Raw genomic sequence first — 10,494 nt, 5'->3', positions numbered from 1 at the left:
CTACTCTGAAGCCTTTGTAGGGCCCTGGGCACCTTTAGGAGCCTGAACTGGAACTGAAGCTGGAGTTGCAGCCTGGGCCTTGGTTTGATCCTTGGCCTTTGGCCTGCACAGCCTGAGCCCCTTGGCAATGCGGGCATGAGCACGCTTCCCAAGCTTGGGGTGGGCAGTGTAGGCAAGTTGATCGAGCTTGCAGCTGACGCCCTTTGGGATCTTGGGCTTAACCTCAAGGGCTTTACAAGGGCCTTGATAGCCTCAGCACGTGCACTCATGGCCTTGGCATTGTTAGCCTGCATCTTCTTTAGGCCTTTCTTGTGCTTCTTGGCAAAGTGTATGCTCCTCAGGAACTTGGGGTCCCCTCCCTTTAGAGATTAGTGATTGGGGTTTCTTTGTGATTGGAGTTTCTTGATGCCATTTCTGTGCCATTTTCAGGACTGGTTGTGTGTGGTGTGGTTCTTGGACTTGGCGATGTTTGCACCATAAGCCACAGCTCCCATAGCTGACTATTCTTATGCACGAGACAAAACCAAAGAGAATTATGATATATCGTGGGAAAAAAAGTTGACCATCCACTTAATATTTCTGTAATCAAAAAGAAAAATCTCCAAAGTTAAGGCTTCATAAGCAGAGTCCTGTCCACCCCAGTTCCTAACCTTGTTTCTTGTCCCCAGTTCTACTTTTCTTTCCAAGATATAATGCCCTTTTTTATTCCTCCACCCTTTGAAATCAACACCTACTTATTGGGAAATTTCACTCTTTATCCACAAAAGTTATCACCACAGGACACATCCTGTTAGCATTATTTTCGAAACTCTAAGCTTCTTCTTGGAACTATTAAGAATAAGAGGCCAGTATGGTGGCTCATACCTATAATCTCAGCACTTTGGGAGGCTGAAGAAGGAAGATCTCTTGAGCTCAGGAGTTTGAGACCATCCTGGGCAATATAGTGAGACCCTGTCTCTACAAAAAATAAAAAATTATCTGGGTGTAGTGGTGCATGCCTGTGGTCCCAGTTACCTAGGAGGCTGAGGCAGGTGGATCACTTGAGCCCAGGAGTTTGAGGCTGCAGTGAGCTATGATGGCACAAATGCACTCCAGCCTGGCCAACATAGCAAAACACTGTCTCAAAAAAAAAAAAAGAAGAAGAAGAAAGTATCAAGTACTAAGTCATAAACCTTAGCCTGCTACCTTATAAACTAAGTTGCTCCCTTACCCTAAAAAATCCTGGGCATGGGTTTGAATTTATTCCCTGAATTGGCCTAATTAACCTCTTAGATATCATCCTTCTTTCCAATCTCTATGAGATGAACAGGCCTCATTCATACTTAGGCAGTTCCTCTAGTCTCTGGAGAGGTGGGGGTGAATTATAGGTAGGTCATATTTATGCAGCCATAAGGAAAGAAAGGATTTAGTTCAGTGAACAGATTACAAAGTGTTGGTGTATTAATCCTGTATTAGTCTGTTCTCATGCTGCTAATAAAGACATACCCGAGACCGGGTAATTTATAAAGGAAAGAAATTTGATGGACTCACAGTTCCACATGGCTGGGGAGGCCTCACAATCATGGTGGAAGATGAAGAGCGAAGGGACTTCTCACATGGCAGCAGGCAAGAGGGTGTGTGCAGGGGAACTCCCTTTTATAAAATCATCAGCTCTCCTGAGACTTGTTCACTATCACGAGAACAGCATGGGAAAGATCTGCCCCCATGATTCAATTACCTCCCACCGGGTCCCTCCCATGATGTGGGACTTATGGGAGCTACAATTCAAGATGAGATTTGGGTGGGGACACAGCCAAACCATATCAAATCCTTAGTAACACGAGCATTTTATGATGTTATAAAATCACTCTTCTTTGTTTTTGTTGTTTCATGAGTGATGGATAACTTCAGAAGATTGTGTTGGCAGTTAGCAAGGTTTGAAAGAGGTGTGTTCAAAATTTGATAGATTTTTGACTATTTAAAAATAATTGTTGAGGAGGAGCAGTTCTCATGTGGCCTTCATGCAGAGGGAACTTAGAAGTGTAAGGCTCCTGACTTCTGTCTGTCCCTTCACCCACTCTGCCTCAAAGCGGCTAGACTGATTTTCGGATTGGTCTATTTGAAATGAATATGATTGAGTTTAATACCTCTATCCCTCTTCCTTTGGGAGTGAGCTGTCTACATGATAATCCTTTCTCCACCACTCCGTGGGGTCAGCCTTCTCCCCATCTGCAGGAGGCAGCTCTCACTGAGTACCACCTACCACCACTGAGTTCAGTGGACAATGAGGACACCCAACCGCCTCGTTCTGAGTTGTGTCTTCCAACTTCATCTTTAGTAACTCATCTCTTATCTCTTCACCTCCCTGTCTTACTTTTCTAAATGTTCATCACTCTAACTGGGAAGTGAGATACTGTGTATTAGGCCCCCAGCCCTCACAAACTCCAACAACAATGAACACTAAGCTACACAAGGTGGATACAAATAACTATTGATTGTTTTGCGAGGTGAGTAGTTTGTATTAGGTAGAAGAAGAAAGGGTAGGTGAATCTTCTTTCCTTCAAGGAACATGTAATGACACATAAACGGTTAGAAACAATAAGAGAGGGATTATAGGCCTTAAATGAATGGAGCAGACAGAACTAAGGAAAATTAGAGGAGAAAGATATTGGTTGGAAAGCCTAATAGGGAGTTAAAGTTTCAGCTGAGCTTTAAGGGAAGGTTGGTACATGCATTCCAAAAAGTGCAGAGTGTTCTATTAATGGAAAAGTAAGCACATCAAGCTGGTTCTATTGCAAATATATATTTATAATTACATCCTGTAAGTAACTGAAACCTCTATCATTACATTAAAAAATGTAAAACCTTCTGGAGCAGCCGAGTACATGGCAGCAGCTGCAACATCAGCATGTTCCGTCTCACTCTTTGCACAGACAGCACAACTGCTAGTGATGTTCACAATAGACTTGGGAGAAATTTTGACATGAAATAACTGTGATATTTAAGGAAGAAAAAAAACGCTGAAAGTTGATGCAAAAACTGAGGTCTCTCCCATGTAATTACAATGAACATGCTAAACAAAGATGGAATTAACCCTGAGAACTTAAAGCCAACAAGAGGAGTTGGCTGCACCTGCATCAGAACAAAATGTGGTTGGTCCCTGACCTGGCATAAGACAGGAAAGTCACCTGTGTAGTAGAATTGTGGGCACAAGCACACACTTCATTCAGGCGAAGGCTCAGTGAGAGACCTTATGTCGTGTCCTGCCCTGAGAGATGGAGGCTTTTAGATAAGCAGAGGAAAGGGAGTAAGACACCCAGCACATGGAGGGAAAACAAAAGTCTCAAGCAGGAAAGTATAGAAGATACTTAGAGAAGACAGGGCAGGAGTGCAGAGATTTTGATGTCTGTAAACCTTGGTTGACCTTGAAGATTTATCTTTTAATGCCATTATCTCATGTTAATTAATAATGGCAACTTAACTTTTTGTCTTCATGGCATTGTGACAACACTGCCTTTCAGCAGCCATAGTGATGTTACTGATCTGCTTTTGCCTGGTTTTCTATGAGTAAACTGTGTGCTGAGCCAGCCATGTGCTGTGACTCAGGCCTTCTTATGACCAGTACCACCAGGCACTCACACTGATGTTGGCCAAGAGCTGCCTGTGGCCATACAGCAGAGACAAATTAATACTAACACCATCCTTACGTTTGGGAGACAGGCTAACAGTTTACAGGCTCCAGAGCACTTTCACATCCCTTCACATTTAATCCTTGGATCACATCTGGTGTTATTCAGGCACAACTGGAAGGCCACGTGCTGGTGGACCACATCTGGAATAGCCTGTGTTGAGAGACACATCTGGCACTCTTCCCCCATCACCTTCCTTCTTTTCTCTTCAGAGAACTTGGGACATGGAGTCAAGACACCTTGCTTTCAAGCCCAGGTCTTCTATTAACTGACCATGGGCTTGTGGGCAAAGTCACACCACTTCTCTGGGTATAATTGCATACTGGGTGATTTCTAAAGCCTCTTCCTGCTCCAAGATACTATTATGCTGTGACAAACTGGAGAAGTAGACAGTGACGATATTGATAGGGAACCTCCTTAAAAATGGAGACCCTGTTATTCAGAGAATTTAATGGCTTCTAATCCAAGATTACACAGATGGTAAGCAGTAACATCTCTGGTTGTTTCATTTAGTGTTTTTTCCACTACATTGCACACATGTGCGTGAGCACAATGTGGATTAACCTTGACCCGCTTAGCTCTAGCTCAGATAACCAGATGCAGATGGAGGAATCCATGCTTTCAGCGAAATTACATTAATTACTTGGACGGTATGTGGCTAAATAAGATTCCACAAACTGACAGCCTGCAGACAGGATTTGTCCTGAAGCCCTGTTTTGTTTGGCCCCTAGCGTGTTTTATTTAAAAAATTGACATGTTGCTATACTTTAAATTTGGGATATTTACATAAAAATCCAAAATTTCAAGTTCTCTTAAAAAGCCAAAAGATTTATGTTTGGCTGAAATGGGCTCATCATTATATTGTCCCTTCAGTTAGTGTTTTCAAACTTCCATACTGTTGACATTTTGGGCTGGATAATTCTTTGTTGTGGAGAGGCTGTCCTGTGGATTTTGGGATGTCTAGCAGTATCCCTAGCCTGTGCTCAGCAGATGCCAGTAGCACCTTCTCCTCTGTTGTGACAATCAGTGTGACATTTCCAAATGTCCTTTGGGTGGGGGGCACAAAATTCCCTTATGTTGAGAATGATTGTTGTAGGCATTTGAATAGGAATCCTTGGAAAACAGAAGAGCTGGAGAAGATGTAGTCCAATGCTCTCAGTTTACAGAGAAGGAAACTGAAGCCCAACCGGAGAGGTTAAGTAACTTGCCCACGGTGACACAATTGGAACAATGGTGACAGACCTAGGACTGGAACCCAGGTCCTCTGACACCTTGTGCAGTGCATTTTTCACCTAGATCTGCTTCCAAAGCCCTCACCTGCCAACTGTGTGAGATGACGGGTACATTAATTTGCTAATTTCCCACCCACTTTAATTGCTGATCAGGAAGGCCTGACGGCTGCTTTCACTTCTTGCAAGTGTGTCCAGAGGCAAGCAGAGCAGCTCCCCATTCCAAGGGAGCATTTCCTGGATATAGGCGGCCCATATTGTTTCACTCAGATAGGAAGGGGTGTTGCATAAACATTTGCCTTATTCTCTGATCCAGTCATTTAAATAAGATTTTTCTCATTCCCGGCCAATTCAGATCATCAGTCTCTTTTGCATTCTTGAATCAACATTTCCTCCAAAGCCGCTAAGAAAGTGTACAGCCAGAAACAAATGTTTGTGTGAAGTCATTTGTCACTCTGCAAATTCCTTAGGAATGTGGTTATACAACAAACAGTTGGATGTTATCATTTATATGCTTAGAATTTGTTTCATCATCTGAAAGCTCATCCTTTTTGATAAAAAAAATTTTAGAAATATATTAATGATTTATCACAGGAAGTATTTCCTTTTCACAATAATAAATTCCTCTGATGTGAGAAAGTACCTACCAGGCTCACTGGACCAGAAGCCCTGAGTGCTTAGGCTTCAGTTCTGGCTCTGCCACTATCCAAACTGATGGCCTAAACAGGGCCATATCTTTCTCAACAGTGTTTTCTGAGCTACCACTGAGATCCCTTGACACTCTCATATTGTATGAGTCATATTCCTGTTTCATCTATTATAGTCCCTGTGAGCTTTCTCCTATAATTGAGTCTTGTTCTACCTGGTTTGACTACTGCATTTTTGATAGAGAAAGCCCAGGAAACACCTATTGTAAAATGTTATTCATTTACCCACTTACAGTGGGACCAGCCCACAGGTTAATTTGAAATTTTTCTAGTTGTCAGTGAAATATCTTAGTTAGAAAGTAACTTTGCCAGACAGTAATTTTAAACTCTGCTTTGTGGGTACAATAGTCCCCTCTTATCCAAGAGGGATATGGTCCAACACTGCTAGTGGGTGCCTGAAATCATGGATTGTAGGAACCCAATCAAACACAGTGCTGTTCACATCCACCCACAAATTTAATACCTTTTCCATCCTAACTAAGCGCTTGTCATGCGCTGTGGCCATAATTTTGCAGTTTAAAGGGCAGCAGCAAAACTAGCACACATTTTTTTTTTTCCTCTCCACAATTTAACAGATAGGTCTGTTTTTACTGTAGGTTTTAGCAACTTCAGCATACAATTCTTTTTTTCTTATTAAGTTGAGAACCTCCTCCTTTTCACGTAAAGAAGACTATGGTTTCTTTTTGTTGTATCCAAATTGCCTTGCATCACTACTCTTGTGGTTAGGACCATTATGAAGTAACATAAGGGTCCCTTGAACACAAGCACTCTGCTATCATGACAACAGATCTGTTAACCAAGAAATCTACTAAGTAAATCACAGGCAGGGAGGGTAGATAGCCTGGAGACGCTGGACAGAGAGGATTAACCTCCTGGGTAAGATGGGGAGGGAGGGCACACAGTTTAAAACGTATGAATTGTTTATGTCAGAATTTTCCATTTAATATTTTCAGACCACGGTTGATCACAGGTAACTGAAACCACAGGAATGAGACGACAGGTAAGGGGTTACTACTGTACATCCTTCTTGGATGTCCTACTGAGTGTCAGAATCATTTGAGAATGCAATGATGTGGGAATCAACTTCCTCCTGCCTCCCACTCCACTTAGTCCTCCCCTTCAATGTGGTGGACTTTTCATATATTGTGACCTGAAGTTTACAGAGGACTGTTGTGTGACCACTCACTACTGCAAAATCATACTGCCCTAAATGTGTTCTTATTTTCTTGGCTTCTATCCTGGCACATCTCTCTCTGGCACAGTGTCCGTCCACCTCAGCTTCTGATTGTCTCCTTCCTTTCTTTCCTTTGAACTTGATAGGGGATCAGAGCATGAAAGACAGATGGCTCTAAAGAATAACAGAATTGCCACATATGCAAGAGTTGTGTGTCACCTCCCTTGTGTAATGTTTGGGTGGGCTTGATCATAAGGTCCATTTGGACAAGTGCAGGAGGGGAACAAGTGGTACAGAGGCTCAGATGCATGAGTTGGAAAAATGAATAGAGTGTTAAGGGAGCTGCAATTTGGACTCACCCAAGACATGCCAGATTCTGAACACAGAGCTGTAAGACTCCCTGCCAGAGAAATCCTGATTAAGATTAGTTGAGGCACTGGGCAAGCCTGGGCCCATGGATAAAGCCTTCAGTACCCAGAACTGAGCAGGTCCAGGAGGCCAATACAAGCAAGTCACTTTATCTCCTAATGTCACTCGTTTATAATCTGACCCTTATTGTAAGTCTCTGTGTGAAGGTATAGTTTTCTTTTATCTCTTTATCAAGAAGGAAATCAAATTGACTGACTTAAATTTTTGCTTATTAAAACACCGTTAACAATTAGCATTGAACATTGACTTTATGCGAGACATTCTGCCTGTAGTATTTTAGCAGAAGATCACAGGGAAGTTTAAGGGTAATTGTTGGCTGTTCTTGAGTATGCCTTCTTCCTTGCTTTGTTAATGAAATAAGTACTGAGTTTTAACTGGGTCCATGGTATCCCAGCTAAAGAGTACATCTTCCAGCTTGTCTTACAGATTGTTGTGGCCATGTGACTAAGTGCTAGCTCATTGGATGTGAACAGAAAAGGTGTAAACAACTTGAGGTTTATGTCCATAAGGAAGGATTGTGCCTTCTCCCTCCCCTTCACCTTTCCCTCTGGCTGGAAGGTGAACGTGAGGCAAGAGTTGAGAAAAGACAATGTAGCCACGAGATGAAAGCTGAGTGTTGAAGATGCAGAACAGGCCAGGAGGAGTCTGGTCTTGAGACTATGGAGCCATCCTCTCAGCTCTAGACTGATTATGTTCAGACTAGCATGAGAGAGAAATAAATGCCTTCTTCTTTTAAGCCACAATTATTTTGACTTGTTATAATAGCCACACCTGTTTCCTAACTGTTACTGCTATTCATTTTGTACCCTTTGTGCAAATGAGCATCTAACTCTCAAAAAAGACAGATAACTGGTCTAAAATTGCTTCTGGAGTGGTCCCCCCATACAGCTCAAATACAACGCTTTCTAGTCGAATTCCTCTCTGATATGGAAATGCCAGTGAAATCATACAGTCCTTTCCCCACACCAAAGGAATGCCCAGCTCTGAACAAAGGGTGCGTTCTGGAACATGCGCCTGGCTGGGCTTTCTTATGTGTGAGCCCATGTCCGGGGTGGGCAGGGATGCATCCTTTGTTAATTTCCAACCTGGGACTCCACCCACGTCACAGGCTGGGTTCCTGTGGATATTAAAATAACCGATGTGGTGGGTCAATAAATCATAAATATTATCACATTTACCTAGTATCAATATTACTAGTATTTAAGGGCTTGTGTTTGGAATGTTATATATTTTTAAAAAAGGTTTTAGCACCGAAATAAAGAATATGTTCCAAGTTACTTTGTTTGTTGACTTAAAAATTTTAAATATTGCATGTTAGTGAGATTTGGGTTGTGAGAGCCATGATGGCATCTCTGATTTACTTTTTTTTTCAGGGATACTGAGGGGCTACTTGTGAGATGGCAAAAAAGAGATATGGCAACCAGAATTTCCCTCAGTCGCCCCTGACAAGTTCTCCTACATCTTCACACAAAGTAAGAGGGCCGCCACTTCACAGTGATCTCAGCACTCCTAATGCCATTTGGAAAATTCTGGACTTGGATTAAGCACTACTCAGGCAGGACAGTTCACAGATATCTGTGAGCCATGACTTAAGGCCCATCATCTCTGAAGCTATTTCCAAGTTAGTTAGCATCATATGGACAAACAGAGGGAGAGGCAGAAAGAGAAATTTCTTTTCCTGCAATGTATGTGTTATGTTAACAATAGGATACAATGAAGTTAGGGAATCACGTATGAATGTAAATGCCCCTGCATCCCCACCGTGTTCAGTACTTTATGTATTACCTTTGTCTTTTCCATGATATGCTTCTTACACATTCCCCCAGTCTTTCCATGGTTATCTGTCAATTGTCAAATGCTGTTTACCTAGAGCATCGGGGTTCTCATTTGCTAGACTTTTTTTTTGCAGTTTATTATTCTTTACCTCTGTTTACTAAACTCCAGCATCTCACCTACATTATGTAACTTTTTATCAAAGTTAAGTGAAATGTAGATCTTGAATTTTCTCTTTCTTCAATAATTCTTTATTGCTTGTGAAATATATTCCTATAATATTGTATATGTGACCAGGGGACCAGATGGGACAGGGGAAGGAAAATGGTTTTTAAGTGATGCAAGGCGATGCTTATTGTCTGTCAAGTCAGGACTATGAGGCCTCATAACGTGGAAGCAAGGCAGGCACATTTCTTCACCTCTGAACATTCTTGACCGGCTACTGTATGCCACAGCCTAGGGATAAAAACTTGAGGAAGGGTCTACCTCTGCCTCTGGAAGCTTATAATCTGTGGGATAGCCAAGTAACAAGGGATTTCAGAACAGTGTGCTGGGTGCTGCCATGGGGATAGCCACAGGGTGCTGGGGGAACAGGCAGTAGTGATACCCAACTTGGTCTCGGGAGAATCAGGGAAGGTTTTCTGCATGGGAGGGTGGTGTTTAAGTGATACCTGAGTAGAGGCTGTCCATGCAAAAAAGTGGAAAATATCATGGCAAGCTTCCAGAGATGAGAAAGTTTGGGATCACCGACTAGTTCCGTGCATCTGGAGCATAGAGTGGAAGTAGCTGAGTACTGAAATCCAAAGACGGGGATGAAAGCAGAGACTGGATTAAAAATCCCTGAGAGCCAAGATATCAAGTAGGTAAGGGGCAGAGGTCAAAATAAATGGATCCAGCCAGTCTGAGGAAGATTCACCTACACCAATGCTGCAGTTTGAAGCTGGATAAGAAGAAGGGAAGGAAATAAACATTTTTGAGTGTGTACCATATACCAGACACTGTGCATCACCTAATCAAATTATCACACAAAGCTTTTAGGGGGTATGATTGTCACCATTTCATGGCTGAAAAACATGGCCTCAAAAGATAGCATGATGGGTATCACACAGCTTTTGAGTAGTAGGTCTGGGATTCAAATTCAGGTCTAATTCCAAAGCCTGTGTTCTTTCTGACCATAGCAATGACTCCAGAGCAACAGGCCAGCGAAGAGAGGGCAGGCTTTAATGAATGAGATAGAAGCTACAGTGAGTCAGACTTGGGCTTCAGGTAACCACATGGAGGCAGGGTAACAGCTGGCACAAGACTTCCAGGAAATGGGCAATGTTTGGAAAGATATGTCGACAAACTGCCCAGGCTGTGGGGCATGAGGTCCAAAGGTCAAAGTTTAGAAGAATAAAATGCAAAATCAAATTTCTATGTAGAAGAAGCTAACTAGAAGTTGATATAGAAGCATGAAACTAGACAGAAGAGGGAGGAGTTAGAAGAAGAGACAGGGCCAAGTGCCATGCTGAGAG

The 10,494-nt window shown here is 42.5% G+C and overlaps 1 long non-coding RNA gene and 1 pseudogene across 1 annotated transcript; one reads left to right on the top strand and one right to left on the bottom strand.

Moving 5' to 3' along the window:
• LOC738939 (large ribosomal subunit protein eL29-like) lies at positions 1 to 494 on the bottom strand (annotated as a pseudogene).
• Positions 495 to 6,389: 5,895 nt separating this feature from the next.
• Positions 6,390 to 9,208, top strand: LOC134807577 (uncharacterized). Its single transcript, XR_010148339.1, has 2 exons — positions 6,390 to 6,480; positions 8,581 to 9,208. It is a non-coding gene; the product is annotated as an uncharacterized LOC134807577 (long non-coding RNA).
• Positions 9,209 to 10,494: the final 1,286 nt, after the last annotated feature.

Source organism: Pan troglodytes, chromosome 10 (assembly GCF_028858775.2).
Source record: "Pan troglodytes isolate AG18354 chromosome 10, NHGRI_mPanTro3-v2.0_pri, whole genome shotgun sequence".
Taxonomy (NCBI): domain Eukaryota; kingdom Metazoa; phylum Chordata; class Mammalia; order Primates; family Hominidae; genus Pan; species Pan troglodytes.
This window is presented reverse-complemented; position numbering and strand designations above follow the sequence as displayed.